The sequence below is a fragment of the Melospiza georgiana genome, chromosome 1 (assembly GCF_028018845.1).
Source record: "Melospiza georgiana isolate bMelGeo1 chromosome 1, bMelGeo1.pri, whole genome shotgun sequence".
Lineage (NCBI taxonomy): Eukaryota > Metazoa > Chordata > Aves > Passeriformes > Passerellidae > Melospiza > Melospiza georgiana.
The window spans coordinates 67,447,655-67,471,071 of NC_080430.1; the positions used below are offsets into that span (position 1 = coordinate 67,447,655).

The window sequence follows — 23,417 nt, forward strand, 5'->3', positions numbered from 1 at the left end:
GTAACTTATGACAGCAATTTAAGCTGGAGCACATTACATTTTCTAGTAAAGTGTTTGTGGGTTTGGTTTGTTTCATCTCTCTGGGGATTTTTCCACTGACAAGTGTCCCCACAGCAGCATAATGAGATGACTTTGTCCTGTTGCACAAGCCACCCCGCCCCACACAATGACAGCACACAGAGGAATTAAGTCACTGAGGAAGACCTACTTTTAAGCCTCCAGGAAAGCTTACAAGGGAGTGGTTGGTGTAAGTTCATTAAGTTCTTGCAAACCACCCTAACAGGAGGATTTTTCATTGCACATATTTGCATGTGTCTGAACCACTGCAAATACGGGGATTTTTTGGCTTATTATTGAAGATGTACAGTTGCTGCTCTGAAAAAATAAGTGTTTTGTTGGATTTCGTTTTTTAATCACAAATACTCCGAAAATTAGCAGATTTAGACCATTTTGGATGCTGAAAACAGGCTGTGACATCAAAACTTTGAAAAATACAAGCTTATATCTTGCCTGAAAGGCTAGAGTTATATCTTCAAGTATTTAACCAGAACTACTGGAAGGAAAATATCAGCACATTTTTTCCCCTTCAGTTAAAGACAAGAACAATTCTCAGGCCTTAGGCCTGAGTCATCCTAAAAATACCTCCTGCAAAACAGCTTCAGATGACAGCAGATTTTCTTCTTGCTTTCTCATAAATCGCACTCTCTCTTACCTTGCTGCATCAGATGACATTTGAAAAGTAATTTAGAAAATCACTTTGCATGGGTTTTAAGATGGACACAAAGAAAGATGTCACTTCAATTATTTTTTCTTGCACTGATCATCTAGATCAGGAGCAGAAAAGAAAATCAAAGTGACAAAATATTCTTCAGCTGGAGTACATTAATGCAATCAGTCTGTATGCACTGGGCAGTATTACTGAAAACAACTGTCAATGTGTTTTTATTTGGGGGGGGAGAGGGCTGTGCACAGCTTAAGAAAAATACTGATGAAAGTACAAAATGCTGCATTTTCCACCACTATAAATTCAGAGAGCAAGTGAAAAGAAGCTGAGTCCCTGCATGAAAATCTCAGTCTTCAGACTATTGAAACCACCAGGCTCATGTGCAAGTAACAAAGTGCTTCACATTTCACTGGATGAGAAATGTGCCTGAAAGCATTTATTATTAAATAAATTTTAAAAAAATTTAAAAAAAAATACCCTGAGCACCAGATAGGTGGTGCAGAATAGCACATCTTATGAATCATAGAATGGTTTGGGTTGAAAAGAGCCCTTAGAGATCATTTAATTCCAGCCCCCAAGCCACAGGCAAAGCCACTTTCCACTAAACCACTCAAAGCCCCAGCCAGCCTGGCCTTGAACATCTCCAGCGCTCAGATTTGACACAGAGGACCTGAGCCCAGCCCCACATCCCATCTGAGCCATTTCACACCTCCCCCAGAGGGAAGACTCTCTGCTGCTTCCAGCAGCAGTGCCCATGCAGCGCAGGAAGGGCAGCCACATGAAGCCAAGGAACGACGCAAAGATGATGCAAGCTTGGCACATTTCCCAGATGGCAGGTTCCCTTGGCACAGCAGGCAGTGTTTAATCCCAAGGCACCCTGCCTGCAGCTGTGGGTACCCACCTGGGACTGGGGAGCATGCAGAAGCGCCCACGCTCCCCTGCAAGGGGGCTGCGATGCTTGTCTTTCCCTTTTGCTAGGAGGAGGAAAGGCTCTTTACAACCTGCTAAAACAAGAACGCTGTTGTCCTAATGTGTTTTGGTTAACTGAGATGAATCCCAAGACTTCCTTTAACCAGCTCATTAAGAAAAAAATAAAGGAAAAAAACCCCTAACCCAAAACCCCAGAGTCTTGTCTGTGCAAGGAGCCCATTAGGTTAATTGGGAGGCGGTGCAGCCGGTGGGATGCTGCCTCTTGGGGAGCGCGGAGGCTCGGCAGGCCCCTGCACGTCCTCACACTGCAGGAGAGCCTCCAAGCCCGAAACCCAGCCAGCCAAGCCGGGGTCCTGACTGCACCCTGGGCATGGCAGCACTGTCCCTCTGTGCTGAAGGAGGGGACCCTGCACCCAGGGGTGCAAGGGCTGGCAGACATGGGCAGCTGAGGATGCCTTTGATGGCCCCAAGTTTCCACCACCGCCCTCCTGCCACAAAGTGAACACCTTCAAAGCTGGCAGGCAGCAGCAAGAAGGCATTGCATGAAACCCACTGGATCAGGCACTCTTCTCACTCAGATTTAAATCTACTTTTAATTAGAAACCACTTTTCTGTCCCCATACACTTCCTTTTTCCAGTTTAATGAGAAACACTCAAGATTAAAAGGAAGAGATCAGATGAGGAAAGACAGTCTTTTCATCTTTATAATTTCATACTGTGGGAACTTGACACTTTTTGGCATATGATTTGTTTTGTGGTTTCTCCTTCCCAGTTGGGGCTTAGAGAATCACAGCACCACAGCTTAGTGAGTTGCCAAATGCTGAGCCTGATAACTGATAGCATGGATGTCCCCAGCCTACCAAAAATGCAAGGTAAAACAGATTAAATCTCAAGTTTGTCCAGTACTACTGGGTCTGAAGATTGTTTGTACAGCTCTAAGAGAGGGGGTGAAAAAGACCTCCTAAAAATGATGTAAATTCAAAACTCTTAACAACTAGTAGGGTGATGCAGCAGCAGTCATCCTATTAATAGCTATAAACTACCTTTTTAAACATCTAAAATGAGACTAAACAATTTAAAATGCTCCACTAGTCATCATAACCTTGACTAATGACCTGTTTGATCAGTTTTTCAGAAAAATTTGATGCATTTTCATTTTAACGTCAACTTTGAATGCTCATCATACTCCCTGCCATATATAATTATTTGCATTTAAAAATGAAGAACTCATGACAGATACTTTATATAACCTCGTTGAAAACAGAAAATTAAAATCTTCCTGTTATTATTCTTCATTTGAAGAAAAAAAGATGCTCGTATATTTGAAAATGCAATCTGTAATCTCCAGTTTAAATTTGTATAAGCAATGATCTGCTGTACTGTATATATAATAAAACAGCCAATGCCAAGGCTGTATATAAATTAAATATATAAAGCCTTTATCCTTGCCATCACATATATTACTCAAATATGGTAAGGGCTCCTGATGAGGTTGGCAAGGTGTATGTGCAAAAATTACATTAGCACTTCACATACGAACCCAAACTCTTGTCCCTGTGTCATTTATTTGTTATTGGGGAGCTTTCAATCTTGTGTCTGTTTGTTTGTTTCCATGGTTTGAATTTTTATTATGAGGCTTCTACACTCATTAAAAACTGAGCACAGAAGGGGATGGGGAGGAAGAGAATTTTTGGATGACGCCTTACAGAAGGATATAGCAAACAGCGAGGCACCTGTGGGGAGAGGCACAGTAGCTGCCAAGCATAAGATTTCAGAAGTGTAGGTGAAGTATCTTCAGAAATCCCTCCTGCCTGGCACCTCCTCAGCCTGCGTAAGCCAACGCACAAGGGTGGCACTCGCCAGGGCCGGCTCCTTTCCACCGGCCCCACAAAGCCAGGTGATCCTGCATCCTGTGTGTGCTTCTGAGAGCACCCAGCTGAGTCGCCACACATAATTCCTTTACACATTGTCTCCCTCCGGTACCGAATTACAAACACAAGTACTGATTGCATTTCATTTGCATAGCTCCTAAATAGCCATCTAGCACAATAATTACCCCATCGCTATGCTGATCCTAGGGCATTGTTCTATCCCGCTGCCAAATTTCAGCTGCCTACCTAGGACAGGGTGATTATTATCACTAAAATCTGCATAATAATTACTTAACAGCCTCTAGGGTATTCACTGTTCACAAGCTTTGGCTTTCTCGGTGTTTCTTCTATACCTAACCCAGTATCACTGTTAGAAGTTAAAATATTAAAGCCACGAGTTGCTCTAGTTCACCACCTTGTCCAAGCTGCAGCTAGGAAGCTAGGAGCACCTTCATACCTTCTGCTCTGAGACAGGTTCCCTCCCTTGGCAGGTTTACTGGCCTATGAACTGTTGTCCCCAAACTGGAAAAAGGAGAGGTTTTTGATTTTATATATATATATATATATATATATATATATATATATAATTTTTTGAAATAACTGAAACCATTAAAAAAAAAAGAGACAAACCGAACTGACAGCTTTTCTACTCACTGGAAGCATAAAAAATATGTGTAGCCCAAAAGATTTTGTTAAATTCTGTATTTTCTCAGATGCAGATCCTAAACCAAAGCAACAAACAGCGAACCAGCCACTCCCCAGCCAAACAGGGGAAAAAGTTTCCATGTATCTGTCTGATACTCCGAAAGCACTTGTCTCAGCTGCATGGCTGGTGAAGGAGGGTTGCTCAACAGAAAAAGGCACAAAACTGGTTCAACAGGTACAACAACACCAAGAGTTGGTGTTTCATCACCTGAGACAACAGTGTAGAGGCTTTCTGCAAGTTCTCTGAGGGGTCAAACTTCTCTGTAATTTCTTCTTCTATTTCTGGACTTCCTCAAACACTATTAAGTTTACAAGGCAGGCATCAGGTAAGTAGATTCATTCAGCACAAGTAACCTACTAGTTACTTGAGCACCTAACAAGAGCACCAAGAACTCTGTTTAAGCAGAGATGAGTTTTCTTAAGATTAGCATATACCCTTAAAAATTATTGCTTTACCAAGATTCTAAAGTGTCTACAGAAATGGTTTACAATATGAGATCTTTAGTAGGACTTTGGATACTGAAGTTGTTACAAATACCTGATACTAAGATGGACAATAAATAGTACTGCTGGCTAAGGAAAAAGGCAGTTTTTGAGGACTAACAAGAAACCAAAACAAATTGAAAGCCCACAAGATAAGTCAGGTGTCCAGCCCAACATCTTGCCTCCAACAAAAGTTGACAGCATAAGCTGAGGGAAAAGCAGAAGATTAAGTTGCAGATTCTGAAACCAGGCAGCTCTGAAGTGAGCCCCAGGAGCTGTTCTTGAACTTCACGAGTCCCACAGATTATTCCTACATTAGTTTCTCCAAGTATCATTTGAATCCAGGGGAGCTTTTCATACTGAATCTATGTAAGCTTTTCACATCTTTCTTCAAACTCCAAAGGGCTTCATCTACTTGATTCATTCCTTACACAAAAACTGTTCGACATACTTATGACCTTTGGCAGCTTTTGCAGTGCTATTTTATCCTCTTTGGAGGTGGAAGTGAAGAGGGGAAAGACAATTAGAAGAAAGACATCAGAATCGATCCCACTGTTAGAGATGAAGGCACACCACAGATGCTGTCATGACAGATATGTTTTCCTGTACTACTGCGTAGATATTCCTAATGCTTTATTTGCTTCTTGACAGCTAGTGAGTATACACTTGACTTTGCCACACAAATACATGACCCCAAGATCTCATGCCCAAGTGTTAACAAGCAACTCAATTTAAATGAAGAGTTTAAATAATTTTCCTGTGGACATCACTTCACATTTATCTGCCCTGAATTTCATTTGTCATTTTTGCAATTTGGTTGCACAGCAACCTAATGTAATTTTGAAATCCTTTGCAATTTCATTTGCATCTTCATCTTCACCTCCCTTGATAACTTCCATCAAATCAGCAACACTGTCACTTCACTATTCCTGCTCTTTTCCTGGATCAGTCAAGCAAATGGGAATCGACAGTAGCACATTTCTATTAACTGTAAAACATAAAGCAATGTTTGTCTGCTAAGGAGCAGGTATTGACTGCAAAATGTGTAAATATCAGCCTCTCAGTAAATTTACACACAAGGGAGTTTTCTGCGGGGGTATGTTGGGGGAGTTCACTTGGTACTGGATCTTCTTTAAAACTTTGCACTTATTTCCAACCGCCTTTATTTCCAACTGTCTTTAAAATCCAGCCAGCCCAAACACTGTCATCCCTTCACCATATATAGCCCAAGGTACAAAGCACCTCTCGGTCTCTACCTCCAGCCACCCTGCCCACTCCTTCCTCACCAGCTCCTGCCTGTGCTGGAGCATCTTCACGTGCTACTGCAACAACTGGAGTGACTCTGACACGCAGCTTGGGCCTTTGCCACACCGAAGGGCAGCTGCCTTCTTATGCTATGCCGTAAATCCCCTTCCAGCAGGGCTGCTAAATCACACCTTCGAATTCAAAATCACTCTTTTAGCATTACTGAACATTAAACTCAAAGTTTTTCATTAACTTGACTAAGGTATCTCATTTTTGTGCTTACCTGTTTATCCAAGAACTTAGTAAGTCTTAAATGTCAGTCTAACATATGAACTGTCATACTGTCATCAGTGAGTCTTAGTGCTCACTGAAAAAACAAAAAAAACTTAAAAATCCACAATTCACTTGCTATACTAGACCTTGCTCTACAGACTCTGTAAGCTTATTTTTCCATAGTAATTTTCTATTTTTGCCCTGAATTTCACATGCCAAATAAAATGTTACTAGCTACTGCTTTAAAGTGAAAAAACAACATCAGAAACTAGATTCATAAAATGAAAAACACCTTTGAAAAGATAGTCAATACAAGCTGATGTAGAACTAGGTGTACCTGAAACACAAAACTTTAGCAAAGGCACAAAGATATGACATTTTTTATGTTAACAGTGTGCTGCAGCCACGAACAGGGGCTTAGCCACTTTAAGAGTCTTACAAACCAAACAATCCTAGGGAGTTCATGTTCTTTTCTCTGGGCAAATTATAAATTGGTGGTAATAAATATACATATGAAGCCAATACCTCATTTCAGTGACTGATTTTACTGTTTCCCTCTATCTGCTCCCATCCTCCTTCAAGACCTGAGTCAAAAACTAGGTCTAAAGTATCCCAGTGAGCACTTGGGTCTTTTCCCACCCAAGCTGTCTTCCTGACAAAGATGGCAGGAGTGAGGATAAAGCATCTCTCCAGAAACTGATCATGCGCTACCTGGGTTTAGGCAGACCCTAAGCAGAGCAAGTTAGCTGCGTGGTGATTACCCTACATCACCCAAATTTTCCCAGACACACCCCAAGGAATGACTTGGGGAAGGAGGGGACCAATCCGCAGGCTTTCAGTGAGGAAATCAGGCGTGCCAGGGAGATGGTTGGTACTGAAAGGACAGCTCACATCATTATGAAGGGATAATTTCTGGTCACAACCACACAGCAGCCTGCTGAAGCGGTGCTTGGCTTTAAGCACCAAGCTGCTACCCTACAAACCACATGAGGCATTTTCAAGCTCCCCTCTGCTTCTCTTCTCAAAAAGATTTCTGCTTGGAGCAGGATTGTGCTGGTCCCAAAGTACTTGTTAAAACCTGTCTCCAGCACAGCCAGCTCTGTCTCTCCTCCTCCATGCCTGCTCCAGCTGGAACCAGGAGCCAAGAGGGGAGGCTGGCCCCAGGGCTACCACTGCTGCAGCCTCCCTGCTCCTGGTCCCACCCACAGGCACCCTGCCCAGCCTGGCTCACCCATATGGACAGCAGTGCCCTTGTCCCTGACCACTGCAAGAAGTCAAAAGTGCTCAGATCATACAAATCCAGTAAAAGGGAATGGAGACAACTGAATTTATACAGAAAGGGAACAAAACAGTGAAATCTTTAATCAATCTTCCAAAGCAGAGTCTCAACCAAAATGATTTTTCTTTCTCTCTCTTCAAGGAGGGCTGAGTTTTTAAGATATTTGCCCTAGCTGGGCATGAATCAGCATGAAATCTGAAAAAAAGAAAATCCTGAAATGCTGTTTTTCTCCTCCCCCAAGAAAGATAATACATTCCCTCCCAGGAAATAAAAGAAAGGAGGCTGAAGTATCTGGCATTCCTTTTTTGATAATCTCCACGATACCCTTGGATAAGAAATCGGCTCTTGAAAAAAAATATCCTGTGATACTGACACTGTAAATTTAACTAATTGAACTTTCATGCAAAAAACCCTAATTATTATAAGTAGCTGAGAAGGTTTTGTTCAGTAAATAAATAACAGAAAACAAATATGGCAGTGCAGATAGTTACGTGTATTATTAATATGCTATGAAGGGTGTTGAAAGATGAAGAAACAATTTTATAGATGAATTCACCTCATCCCACAAGAAGTACAGTTCCTATTGCTATGGAACAACAAGCTACTATGAATTATTGAAAAAAAACCCCAACAAGTAAAATCTACACCGATTGAAAACCCAGCCCTCTTCCCTTCTTTTTCTAGGCTTAGTGGTGAAATTTTCTTTCTGTACTTGCAAGCTTAGGAAGATAATTAATGAGCTACTTAAACACCTACAAAATGATGGCACTCAGCAATGTGAACATCACCCAAGTGTTTTTTCTCTGTTTTATTTAGAATTCACGCTCAATTTTGTGCTGTCTGATTGAAGATGAGGGGGCGGTGAGGAATGTGGGGGAGAAAGCCACAGCAAGCTGCTGCACACACCGTCCTGATCCTGCATTTGGAAGTGAACAATTCAACCTGGAGGGAGCTTACTTCAACAACCATGTGCCAAAGTGAACATCCAAGGATTTCAAGTCCTCAAATAAATACTTTTTTGGCCTTTAACATAATGATTTTAGATTAGTCAACCCTGTGCCACAACCAAGTAGAAAGAATTACATCCAACTTTATTAACTAATTTACAGTAACATTTTTTTTGTTTTGTTGGAACAATGACTTCTGGAAAATTTGGTGTGTGGGAGAAGAGATTATCAGAATGTGACACTTGACTAAAACAATGAAAACAAAAACCCAGTAGAATGTCCTGAAACTGCTTTTTGGTTTTGTTTTTATTAAGTTTGTTCGGACATTTTCTCGGTAGCACTAAAATTAATGATTCAAGAAACAGCCCCAAATTTCCTGAAAATATATACTCTAATCTATTTATTTCAGTTTTAGATGTTGGACCTATTTACAGAAGTTATTTTCTCTTTTTTTTTTCCCAACAGCTCAGCTAAAATAAATTCCTGCTTGAAGTTTCCATGTTTCCTGGCAGAGAAAGGCTAACTGAGACAAAAATTGTGCATGGTTAATAGGAAGAAAAGAAACATTGGAAACTTCACTTGCATAAGGAAGGGAAGGAGGACAGAGAATAAAGCCAACTGGATGACCTCTCTTGCTCTCTGATTTCTCCTCTCTGAGAAGGTTCACAGTGACTGGTAAACCACGGAGTCTCCTGGGCCTGAGCACCTGGAGTTGTGTTGAGGGAAAAGGCTTGGCCAACTTCTCACTAAAGCTTACATCTTGAACATTTCAACCAAGCTAAGAAATCATAGTGATGGCCTGCCAAGGAACAAATGTTGCTTTCCTAAGACTTACTATTCTCCACTTATAATCTTCTCCAAATTCACTTTGTTTGTTGTTAAAAATCATGACACAGAACTGCTGGAATGACTGGATTTTCTGGCACAGAAGAAACAGGAGAAAGGCTGGGCTCCGTGCTCCTCAGCCTCTCTCAGGTTTTGTCTCTTGCCAACCCCTCCTCAGCAAAGAATCACAGAGCAAGACCAAGTTCCTCCCATCTGCTGCCACCAGATTCACCTGGTGCTGATATTTAGGGCTGTGAGTCATGGGCATCCTCCAAATGCACAGATGTGTTATTGCCCATGTGAACTACAGAAGGTTAAAGGCTTCTGATGCCTCTGACTTAAAGGGAGACCTCATTTTCCTCTCTTTCTTTATGGTTCTCAAAAATAGAAATAGTTTGCTCCATGTGGAGACTGATGAAAGAAGGAAAGGACATAGGAGAACAAAGGTAGCATAAAAGCACAGTGACAAAAAGAAGAAAAATATTATTAAATACAATACAAGGCATATAAAAAGAGGCTACACTGTAGAAATGATGCACTGAAATGATTTCCTTCTTTCGCTTCCTTTTTCCTCAGAAAATGGTAGATCAGTTCATATTTTGAGGAATCTACTTAGGAGAAATCACAGCAACTACAAAAATACTAAACACTTGATTTCCCATTTTCTTTCCCTTTTTAACAAAACACTGAACAATATTTTATCAGTGATTAACTTTCATTAAAATAAATACTCTTACAGCAGATGACCCGATGCTTTCATATCTTGGGCAGTCTTTCTGTACAGCTTCTACAATTCATAAATACAAACTGAATAATCTTGGGTTAATCCTGAGACAAGACTAACCAATTTCTTATAGATTGTCAAGTATTTGGCTTTTGGTTTCATGTTGTAGAATAAGTTTTAAGCACAGAATACTTTCAGAGAAACAAATAAAAGAATAAATCAACAAACCACATCCAAAAGTCAACAACACACCCCACATCCTTTCTGTTCGTATCAAGTTTATGGTTTAGGTGTTTAAATACTTCAGTTTTCATTTAATCATTTTAGAAATACCTCTCCAGCCATATTAAACTGAGACAGTTTTATTTTTAAGAACTTCCAGAAATTATGCTTCATTCAAATTATGCTTCATTTAATCATTTTAGAAATACCTCTCCAGCCATATTAAACTGAGACAGTTTTATTTTTAAGAACTTCCAGAAATTATGCTTCATTCAAATTGAATACTCAACCACTATTCATTAACAACTCAAGCCAAGATTCAGTAACAGAATCCAACCTTAATTACCAATTATCAACTAGATAAAATTTTCACACCCCTAGTAGATGATCTTTAAGATTTTGGTGGCTCTAATTTCATTACCTCACATGCTACAGTAAACAAAAGATTTGGAAACTATCACTCCAAATTTAGCACAAAAGCAAGGACAAACCCAGTGGCAATCATTAAATACCCCTTGAAAAATTAGGATTCAAATATGGAAAAACAGACAGAGTTTTAAAATTACTACCAGGATATAGTTCTGAGCATGCAGATAGTTTAATTTCCTGGCTTAACTCCTGGTTGAACTACAGGCTGTCATATGGTACCTTGCGAGTCACCTCCTTACAGGACAGCTGGAGGAATGCAACCCAACCAGCACATTAGCAGCCTAAACTTTGGACTATGGGAAAGTGTTTGTACCTGGAATGCTGTGTTACAACAAGAATGCTAAGGTAAAAAGCCACAGTCAAAGCACTGAAATACATAAAGAGAGAAATGGGTCAAATCCCTGTACCTTTTTAAACTACTCATAACATTCAATTTATGACCTTTTGGTCTGTGGCACTGAAGAACTGACCTGCAAGTCTTGATGACTCTCTGAAAATAACCACATAGCACATAAAGTTCATTCCTGAGCACTTTGCTGGTTTATTTTTTTAATTCTTTGTAGGAAGGGTCAGTCTTCTCAATAAAATATTAGGCTGCTTCAGGAGAAATACAGACAATACAACTATATCAGAAATAAAAAAAGTTCAAAGAGCAATACAAATACTTACAAGCCTGCAGATGACTCCCAGTGAGAAGAGTCTGAAAGTTTACAGCAGCTTAATTTACAGAGAGGTGAGGAATATTTGAAATAAGGGTATATTAAACAATCAACGGTACAGGGAAGGTCAAACTGAGCATTAGTGGAATAGAAGAAAAAAGTGAAGCTTTGTAACTTTCACTTCTTATGTCAAGTTGTAGGTCTTACAAGTTGAACTTCTCACCAATTTATCTCAGCTCCCATTTCCTCCCTGCTTTCAGGCAGATATTTAACATCCGTGTGTTTGAGATTTAGCTTTCCCATTGCAAATGAATTCATTGATCAATGCTGTTTGAGAAACACTTTAAAGCACAATGAGATATGAGCTCCCAGGCTTTTATCCTGGAATACTGAAGCTGTGTACTGGGGAATCTCAGCACTTTCTTTACTAAGAAGAAGACATCCTAGGTAAGGACAAACAGGTAACACTCTCAGTAAAGATCAAATGTGACTTTCAGAACACCACCCAGCTACTAACTGCACTGCCTAAAGATTAAAAAATCCACAAAACAAAATACCATGGTCCACAGCCAGTTGTTGCAAAATTGCCCACTGAACACCTTGCTATTCTCTCTTAGAAACACTTTACAGGAGTCACTTTGAGACAGGACCCCGACAAATCACTCTGAATTTCTTTTAAAGAACTGAGGAAAGAGTTAAAAATAATTCTGGTTGCTTTAGAAACTGACATCCTTTGTTTTGCTTGAGATGAAATACCATTACATGCATGCAATACTCTTTAAACTTGCCACTGTTCCAACAATAACTAAAGCTATTCTAAGAAACTACCACCCAAAAGGAGATCACCACAAACTACAGTAAGTTTGCTGCTGCAAAGCTAGACTATACTTGTAACATTACCAAAAATGCTCAGCCAAGCCTAGCTGGGAGTGACCTCAGTGTAACCACCAAAACATGACAGTGACTGCTGCTCACCAACTCCATCAAAACCACAACAGCAAGAGGAGGTTTCTGTTTTCAACAGCAGCTTGCAGCAAAAGGTATTTTCAGCAAACTTGATGCTCAACCCAATAACTAACTTCTTGTGTAGAAACTAACATTTCTACACAAGAAAATTAAAATACTGCTAAAATTTAATGATTAAGGTAAACCCATGTGGTTTTACCATGCATTTTTATGGCTGCATCTCACCCAAATTGCAAACTTGTAGACTGATGAATTCACATTATCTTGTTTGCTGATACAAACACTTCAGCTGTAGTCAGAAGCACACCACATCACTGACACTTCAGTATTTCTTTTAAACAATACAGACTTTTAAACTTGTAAGCTGTTTCAAGTTGGCACCACTTTATTTCAAACCATCTCAATTAATATAATTCAAGCATGGAAAGGAATTTTTGTTTTGCAATACTTTAGCTTTCACAAACCCATTCCCAGGCCCATCCATGCGGAGTCGCCTCCCACGCTCTCCCCTCCACCTGACAGCCACCCATGGCACACAAGAACACAAACCACCTGTTTTGACATCTGTCCTTCCCAAAATGAACCTCAAAGGACCACTTTGAACCAGCCCAGAGAAAACACTTAAAACAATGTTTTGAAACATACTGATGTTCCAGTAATAGCTATGCTTATACAGTTTACAATGCTGCATCTGACAATATATATGACATGACTTCTAAGTCTTGATCTGTCTTAACAATTTAGAGATTGTTCTGACTAAAATTAAAAACACTGATAGGCAAAACGAAGCTCAATATTTTGCAAACTAAGCTGCCATGTCTCCCTCTACATATGCCTATGAATGTACACATTTTAAGAATGCATAATTAACTGTAAGAAAATAGTTCTCAGAAACCAGAAAGCTAAAGTATTTATATCAAAAGCTGAATCTTTCTCACTCTATCTGCACAAATAAACCCACTGAAGCTGCCAGCTTTGTCAAAGTGAGCAAGATTAGGTTCTAAACATAAATCAATTTAAGCAGTCAGAAATCTACAAGAAGTTCTAAAATTGCTTTCAAATTCCTTGCATATTCTTACAAAATAAAAGTCATTGATATGTCTCTGGAAACAAAGTTTCCAGTCTCTGGAAACAAAGTTAAGTATTTTCTAAGACAGCATTGCAATCACATTTCTATTAGGAATATTTAAAAACTGATTACAATGCTGGTATTTCTACATAGCATTTTTAGGGTGGTTTGTTGATGGGGAGGGGGGAGGTGGTGGTGGTGAAAGAGGACACTGATCTTACAACTACAATGTCATTTAAAATCCCAAGTATGCATCCACACTGGTCAGTCAGATTTGCACTGCTCTGATTTGGTTTAATTTTGTTGGAGTTGGTTTTTTGGTTTTGTTTGGGTTTTTTTTTCTGGTTGCTCTTTTTTGCTTCCAAATTTTGCTCTATATTTATAGGCATAGAAGTCAGTAAAGTGACTTGATTTGTGAGAGGCACTACAATCAGATAGATCTAAGATAAAAATAAAACTCATTATCTTTAAGGTTGCTCTCAAAAGTCAGCTATCACACTGGCATCACAAGAAATTAATTCATCAGTATATTTTTGACAAGCACAGTTTTTTCCTCTGAAAGGTCATTTTTCTAAATTAAGCTAAGTATTAAATATCTTTGCTGTTCTGTCACACATCTCAAACTTAACTCCTGAAATGTTTTCACAGTAAAATCAAATTACATTTGAAATAAACATCTGAAATAAAGTTTCACATGCATTTAAATTTGACATTTGTACCGTAAGCAATGTAAGCAAACACTAAGGCCTGTTTGTACGTTTTATAAACTACTTTAATGGAAAATGTGCTTACTTGGTAAATACAGTATAGCCTAGTTAACCCAGAAAGCACACTTGTTTTACAACTCCCCTAAATGCACACTGTTAAGCATGAGAAGCAGATCTGGAAATCAATGCTGTTCATATCACAGTCTGCTAGTGAAGGATTAGGACCATATTTACTGAGCATGTGCCAGAATCATAAAATAGTTTGGGTTGGAAGGGACCTTCAGAGGTCATCTAAAGCAATCCCCTGCAATGAGCAGGGACATCTTAACAAGACCATCTTGCTCAGAGCCCCATCCAACCTGGCCTTGACTGTTTCCAGAGATGGGGCACCTAACACCTCTCTGCGTAACCTGTTCCAATGTCTCACCACCCTCACAGTAGAGAATTTCCTCTTTATATCTGATATAAATCCACCCTCTTTCAGTTTAAAGTCATTACCCCTTGTCCTATCACTATAAAGTCCCTCCCCATCTGTGTGGGCTTTCCTTACTGAACTAGGGAACCCAGACTGATATCCTGATGCTGTGCCCTGCTGCATGCCACCTGTACATCCCCCTGTATCTTTCCCTTCTCTCTTCAAACAGCTCTGGAATGGAATCCACCAGAGCTGCTGTCCAGGACTTTGCTTCTGACTCCTACCCTGCCTCCAGAAGGTGCTTTGCTGGGCTCTTCCAACCAGCAGGGACGAAGCCTTGGGACGAGCTATGGAAAATACCCACCTCTCCCCTTCCGCGTTAGGAAAGGAAACCTACCCGCAACACCGACAAGAAAAAGCAGCTCCGCAGGATAAAAAACGGGAATCCTCTGGTGCCAAGCACACATGCCAAAGACAACTTCTCTTTGTGAATAAACACACCACAAAGAACAAAGGTTCTCCTCCCCTTCTGCACCTACTGGAGGTTCCTCTGCGATGAGTGGGTTTTCTGCAGCGCCTGCCTTCCTGGCAGGCGAGGGTTACAGAGTGTCTTCACTTATGTAAGTGTGATTCTTGAGTACACAATTACCCAACACACCCAAAGCACTCCAAGGCTTTTTTTTTTTTCTCCCCCCCCCCCCCCCCCCCCTTTTTTAAAGAAAAATCAGTTCCTTTCCAGCTGGAACATTTTTTCTTTTTTCAAACCTAGGTCTGTAAGCGAAGCCATAGGAGCGCTCTGAATGTGGTGCACAGAGACCCTCACTATCCCAGTAAAAGAGACATTAATTTCTTGGCAGCACAACTCTCTGCCTGTGTACTGAAACGTAGGCTGAGCTCCAGACTTGCAAGAGACCTCGACATTCACAAGAACCTCCTCCATTTTCACCTGTGCACCTATTTTCCTCCTACAGAAGGTCATCAAGTATCTGCTGAACATTCCTTCCAAAGCCACAGAAGACACCTACGCCAGCAAGCCCCATCACCAGGAACAAACACCCCTTCTGCCATCTCACAGCAGAAAATACTTGACTGTCTTCTTCCTAAATTAAACATTTCAACTCATTTTGAAAGAGTAGGATATGAAAAAACAAGAGAATATTTGCCCAGGAAAAGGCAGTGGGGCCTTCTGTGGGGAGATACCTACAATTGTTCAGCTGCAATAACATGTAGAAAAATCTAACTCTGCATTTGAAAGGCCATCAGTGAAATCAAATACAGACCTGTCAGGCAGCACTGAATAGACCACAAGAGCCGTATTACCAGGATTCGTACCTACCACAGTTTTCTTAAAATACCTTCTGCCTCCTGAACAAGTCTTCAGCTAAAGGCCATTCAAAAACTGTGGAAAGCTTCCCTTTGGGCACACATTCAGGAAAAGACACAGCAGGAACATTCTGTGTAGGTACCAGTCACATCCATCATCACTAGGTCTGTGCCAGGCAGACTGCGACAGAAATCTCTGATCATATGTTGGTAGAAATAGGCCTTTTTTACTGACATCCTGAATAGCTGAAAGCATGAAGGAATCCAAATAATTCCAATGCTGATGTAAGATTTTAATCACACTCGTGGGTTTTTAATCACACAGGTCTGAAGGAGACATGAGGCAATCACTGGTGTTCATATCACAGTCTGCTAGTGAAAGATTAAGACCATATTTACTGAGCAGTTGGACCAGCACATATAAAAGGGAAAAAAATACTAAGTCCCTTTCTCCCAAGAAGTTTAACTTATCCATACTCTTAAAAAAATACTGCTTCTATTGCGCAAACATTGCAGATGCCCAAAACCCATATCTCTGCTCAAGACCCTACACATCCTGAGAAAGTCACTGTATCTGTTCGGGTGATGTTCACTCTTTCCCTAAACACTACTTTTGATCATTTTATCCAAAGCAAAATGGTGGAACTCCACAACTATAGTGGGCTTGGAGGTACTGTAGAATTTGCTTGCTTCACTGCTGTTGTGGTGTGTTCTCTTAGTTTGTTTAATTGCTCCCCCATTTTCTGTATTGTTCCCCCATTTTCTGTAATGGTTCTGCCCTCCCAGTTTTTCCCGCCTTAGTTTTGTCAGTTATTATGTTCCCATGGCAACTCCCGCCATGGTATTGTCTGTCATTTGGTTACCTTGGTTACTCCCGCCATAGTTTATGTCAATCCTCTCTGTTATATGATTTCCCCTCCCCCGTGTTTCCTTATATGTGAATTTGTTCTCCTCCCTGGGCCCAGTCAATCACTCCCCACTCCTCCTAGTTTGCCAGAATCTTCTGTGCTTAGGGAGACTTGATTGGCTGTGGCTCCAGGGCCCCTCCTTTACATTGTTTCTATTGGGTTTTCTCTCATGCCCGTTATCCTAAGTCCACTCCCCTACCTTCCCCTATTGGTTCCTTTGTAGACCCCTCCCTGAGATCCCTCCTCCCCTTTATAACCCTGCTGCACCCTTTGTTTGAGGTCACTCTCTGGCTGACATGTTACATTCAACACCTGGGTGTCTGTGACTCCCTGGTTAACAATAAATCTGATAAGTCCCCAGTGAGTGTCCGGACTCTTTACTCTTGTCGGCCAGCAGCAATTCCGTCCACTGTGAGCACAGCCCGAAGCCTTCTGATGCCGTGGGGTTCTCACACATTTGCAGCTGGGTGTTGGCCGCCCTTCTGCCAGCCGGACACCTGACTTTAAGGCCACACCTCGCTGCACATTGCTATGTTATACCTGATGACTGCTCAGAAGTCTGGAACAATACTTTAGGAGAAAGGAACATGTGAAACATACCCAACCTGCAGTCTGCTCCTTGCCATGTTCCCACAGCCACCCAGGGCTTTGGGAGAGTGCATCAGTAAGGAAAGATCCCCAGGTGGCCCCCAGGGCTGGTGGTGATGCCTGGGCAGCTGCACATCACCACCAGAACTGCTGCAGAGATGGAAGCAGAGATGAACATTCCCACACCTGGCATCACCTCTGCTACAGGAAGGGTCAGAAACATTCTTCCAGACCCCCAAGATACTGATGGAGCTGTGAATGCATCATGTTGAAAGGATGTTGACAAATATTTGTCCTCGTCATTAGTTGGAGTAGAAGAAAAAGGTTAAGTTGTCTGAGAGAAATGAAATGTTTTAATAAAGACAAGGACAAATATGAAGTTGTCAGGATGCAAAAAGGCAACCTCCATAAAACTGCTCATGTTTTAATCTATGCAACCAATAAAGACACAGTAAAAATAACCATGCTACACTCTGCTTGAGTGCTGTTGACATAAAATCTATGGGAGAGAAAATAAAAACTAAATAACCAATCAGTCTGCTGTTTCACTGCTGATTGCCGAAGATACACAGCAGGAAATGATACCTTCTGTCTCATACAGATCAACAAGACTTAGAGCAAACCAAAATTTTATTTCCAATATTTCATTTCCAGTTCAGATTTGAGATGGTTGGCCATGTTAATTTACAAATTTTTGCTTTATATCATATGTAATTAATATTTAAGAAGTAAAATTTGAAAACAAACAATGCAACAGTAAAGCTTTCTCAAGGCATAATGCCAAGGAAAACCTGAAAGATGCACTAAACCATGCTAGCAAACACATTTTGGGAATATCTTGTACAGACCAATAAGAAACTCTGTGCTGTATTATGGAAGGGGCTTTAAGTATTATACTGCAAATCCTGTGTAACAAGAAGCAGATCAAATATATCAATCCATACACTCTCATCTGAAATTTCCCCTATAAAAACTAGGTTTTAAGAAAACAGGTTGACAATAAATATCAATTGGAGACTAAAATGCATTATATGGCACATTGTCCTCACATTTATCCCCAAAACAAGTAATGTATATCCATAAAATCAGAGCAAAATAAATTGAAACACATCATGGGTGGGAAACACGCTCTTAAGGACCATGGAAACTTCCTAAATCCAAAGTCAATACTGGGACTCTTAATAAGATATTCCAGCATTTTGAAATCCTAAATTCAATTTTCTTTAATGATGTACTGGCCATTTCTCCTGTTCTAATACTACGAAAGGACACATCATTTATCTACAGTATATGGTGGCTGACACCTATCTTTCCCTAAAACTGTAAGTCCCCATGGAGATGACAAAATGACGCTGCCAGAGGGAATCTGACAAAAAAAATTCTGACAAAAAAATTCACTACCAAAATCTAAGCTATTTGTGGAAAGGATGAGCTTCAGCAAGTTTTACAATACAAAATATTTTCTGGAATGTAGTTTCATCTTTCCTAAAAAAACACAACAAAAAAACCTCAAAAAACATTTGTCCAAAGCTTTATTTCAAGTATTTTAATAATTTAAACGAGAAGCCATTTAGACATTGAAAATTCAAATTCAGTACAAAGCCTGTAAAATTTAGAACAACTAATTCCTCATTTAATGCAGATAATTTCAGAAAAACTATAGAAATATGACAAGTTTTGAGTTTTCTAACATTTTAGTTTTTATTGGTTTTCTCCCATTGGAAAACAAAGTCACTCTTTTAAAAATAATGTCAACACTGTCCTAAGAAGAATCTAATTTCAATGAGCTTTAATTGTACATGTTTGAGTACAGTACAAATCTACTGTGAAGGTCATCTGACAAACTCCCAATGAATGGCATGGCACACACTTATTAGGAGTGGATTTAACATCTATTGCTTATTCCAATCTGTGAGTAAATTTACTACTGTTTAGGGAACTCCTTCTGAAAACACATCTGTTTTAAGCAATTTCAACAGGGATATGCTTTGCTTTTTGCACTAACTACACCATGGCCATTGTAAAGTGACATTTATGTATGTCAAAATGCAGGGCTTTTTCTCTGTTATACATTTACCCGTCCCTTGCAGGCACACACAGGTGAATATCTCACACAGAATAAATTAGAATTAGGTGAAGCTGAAATGCCTCCCCCAACCCCATGCTCCAGTCTCAGGTGAGCATTTGACTCTTCACCAATATTCAGTCAGTACTCAGGCCGACTATAAAGTTCCCAAGGATTTTAAGGGAAGCAGAAATTGGTCTTTCAATTTTATTAGGAAACCAAAACTTCCTGGCACAACCCCACAACATCCACCTATCTGTGGGAACTCCCTTGTTATTACTTCCATTCCCCCGTGGCAAGAGACTGCAAACCAGCCAAATCTCACACAAAGGTTCACTTCTCCATTGCACCTGTGGAATCCCCAGGGTGTAGATGAAAGTCAGGACTGACTGCCTTGGAAAATGTCCAAGGAACAGAGCAGTAAAAACTGCAGGCAGCAAGTCACCTACCAGAAGCTCAAAATTCCCTCTTTTAAGGTAAGAGGGAAAAGGGAAGGGGATTCTTGTTTTTGACTACATAGCTCAGTGATGGGAAGGCAGAAGAGAATGTGTGGGATGATGATGGAGAGGTGAGGGAATTTTGTAGTGAGTGGAAATCTGGTCTCTGGGTTTAGGAACTTGTCATGGGATATGTGGGTTTGGTACCAACATCCAACACAACCTTCCTGTGTACTTTATAGCTTTAGTCATGAAACAAGATTTCCACCCTCCAAGAATTCATTGGAAAGATAATTATATTACTAAGGAACATAGTGGCTGCACACATGAAGACTTACAGAAATATTTAGATACTTTATTGCCAACTACTTACATAGAGACACTCTAGAGTTAGCCCCTTGCCTGCCCTCCTGAGCCTATCTTCTCATTTACCTGTGCCCTTTCCAATGATACACAAAAATTTTAAGTCAGCTTTTTTCACTATTTTGTAGAATCATGGAATGTTTTGGGTTGGAAGGGACCTTAAAGATGATCTAGTTCCCACACCCCAGCAATGGGCAGGGACACCTTCCACTGGACCAGGCTGCTCAAAGCTTCATCCAACCTGGTCTTGAACACTTCCAGAGACAAGGCATCCACAGCTTCTCTGGGCAACCTGTGCCAGTGTCTCATCAGGTACAATTACTGCATCCAAGAGTGGCCACAAACTCCTCCTGCCCTTACATATTCTGACAGGTAATACTAACTAGTGAGAGCAGAGACTTCCAAAACAGCTAATGAATCAAAGTGCTGAACCAGAGCTCTTCTTAAACCAGCCTAGTTTTCAGCAGGGGGCTTTCTGAAAATCAGACCTTATCAGATTGTCTCACAATGGGCCTACACAAAGCTACTGCTAAAACTTTTGCAAAAACACAACTGTTTCGTATGTGTCTCCTAAATACAGTGTAAACCAATTATTGTGTACAGACAAAGCAAAACTGGGGTATTGAGAAAGTACCCTCTTCTTCCAACTTGTAGTAATTAATTTCAAAATCAACAATCTTCATAATACAGTTGAGAATTTTCAAAAGGCCTTTGTGACGGGTTTTAACTAATTCATTTTCCCATAGAAACTGGTAATCTCCTGCCAATTAAAACAGCATTCAGCTAACTCAACTCTCAGGTGTTCCCAACAATCACACTCATAACTCCTAGGTGAGGTAACAACCCATTTCAATATGTTAGAAAATGATCTTTAAAGATAAAACTTATTATTAAGTCATAAAGCCCTGATATTTATCTTGCAATGATGATAAAGACATATAATAAGGCATGAATGTTCAACCAGAATGAATACTGTGCTCAGTATGAAGTGGTTTACAATCATATACTCTATAATATATAAAATCCAAACAAGTAAAGACCGAAACAGTATGGTAAATCTGTAGAGGGTCTCAAATGGACCCTCAGACCACACCAAAAGATACCCATGTGGTTCTTTAAAGACAGCTCTGCCTCCCACTTGACACATCCCCTCTGGCTGAGCTAGCTTCATCAAGATTCAAAAGCCTTATCCCTGCTTCTCACTCTCGCTGTACTACCCACCTCCTGGATGAACGACAACTTGTGAATTTTTAGGATCACTTTTGGTAAAATATACTACAAAAATGTGCACCATCAGATTTAATATCACAAAAAAACTTGCAAATATGGGAAGATTTATGCTTGGTGTTCTTCTGAAATCTCCCTCTAAACAAATTCCATGGTTGAGCTCTAGGCACCTCCTAAATGTCTTTCCACAACATAAGCAGGACTGGATGAAGCAACATTAACAGCTGATCCTCCAGTATGTGCTGTGTCCTGTCATCAATCATCTCCAGGGCCATCAGCACTGCTGGGGGTTCTAATCAAATTATGGTCCATAACAGAAAAATGAGCAAAAATTCTTCTTAATTTAAAATGTCATTAATTCCATTAAAACTATATTGACTGTAGTAAGGGTCTGCCATTTTTAAATAGTGCAAAACCGTGTAATTCCCTGTGACAAGCATACATTTACCAAAATAAAGATACAGAGATGGACTAGTTCCATATCAGGGAATTGAAAATATCTGAAAGACCTACAAAACATCGATTAACACAAGTCATAAATCCAGGGAATTTTAGAAAGGCTATAGAAGTGACACAGATGACATGGCATGTTTCTTTTCCTTCAAGGAGGAATTACTTACTGAAACCCTACACTGTCAAAGGTAGCAGTGAAAGTAGCAGCAATTAATGCTCTCAGCTGCATTTTCCCAGCCTATCCAAAATAATTTTATGGCCAGGCTTCATCCATCTTAATTTGTTTATAATTTTGCCAAGGTAACTGCGATTAACTTATCAAGTTTCAGGCTGAACTACTTTGGGGTCAGGGGAGATGGGAGGAAAAGAAAAGTTAATGCCAAGTCATGTGTTTCCCTCAGACACCTAAATAAATAACTTGCTGGTGATGCAGAACACTGCATTTAAAATAAACAGGAGTCAACTCCTATAGCTGAAACAACCAAACCATAAAGTCACTTTATCTCTTGGAAAGTAGCAGTCAGTATGAGCAGTCATATGCAAAAACCAGCTGAATTATGCATAAAATCCCTTCCTGTACTCTTTTACTTCTAGAAATGAGGCAGATGTAGTATTTCCAGCTTCTGAAAAGTTAAGGTGTAAGCTAGTCTGGGGGCAACTGAAGATGTCTAAATGCAAGCAAAGTTCTCATATTCAAACACTTCCAGTTCTCTGAGCAAACAACAATTGCTCATGCCCAGAGAGCAAGAGCCAATTTTGCAGGCTGCTTCAACAGGTACCAGGCCTGCTTTGCTAAATAAACACTTCAGCAACAAAACTATTTAGCAAATTCCCCATGGGAAGTTTCAAAACCAGAAGGCACCAGAAATGGCTGCAGGCGTATCTTCCACCCTCCAGGCACCCCTGCTTCCCAGGCAGGGAGCTCAGAAACTGATTCTCAGCTCCTTCCTGCACCACCTGGAGTGAACTGAACTGCTGAATAACCCTGCTGCAATAAACCCCAGCATCTGGCTCTCTGTGCTGCTCCTATGCTCCCCACAGTTCAGAACTGCTCTAAGATTTGGCTTTTTGTGATGCCAGCTCTGACTTCTGCTTTTTTAGAACATCAGCATGCATGCACACAGGTAGCACCCAGGCTCTGCTAGCTAAAGCAATGATGCTCTACTAGAGTGTCTTCATACAGTAAATGCTCAGCTTCTGGAAAACTGGCTTGGTTGAGATTTTGTTGGTTTCCAAGTATAACTGGGAGGGAAAGGCCTTGTCAGAGTTGTAAAACCCAGTGGTAAAGCTACACTACAGCTTTGCCTATTCATACAGCAGTGTCCTCACTTCAATGGTTCAGAGTTCTCATAGTCCATTTCTGGGTTTTTCATAGAAATAATATCTGCAAAAGTGAAATGCCTTTTCCTCCATAATGGCCTTGAAGCTAATAACTATTTTAGAGCAATTCCAGTACAGTCGGAAGCTGTTATTGGCTGTTTATGTAACAGTGAATTAACCCCCACTGACACCTTTCAGGAATTGAGAACCATAGCACACAAAATGTGCTTTGCGAGAGCTTGTTAATATATGGTAAGTGC

The 23,417-nt window shown here is 40.3% G+C and overlaps 1 protein-coding gene across 8 annotated transcripts in view; it reads right to left on the reverse strand.

Annotated features, from left to right (window-relative positions):
- Window positions 1–23,417, reverse strand: part of HIVEP1 (HIVEP zinc finger 1) — a 131,977-nt gene that overhangs the window by 65,973 nt on the left and 42,587 nt on the right. The window lies entirely within an intron of this gene.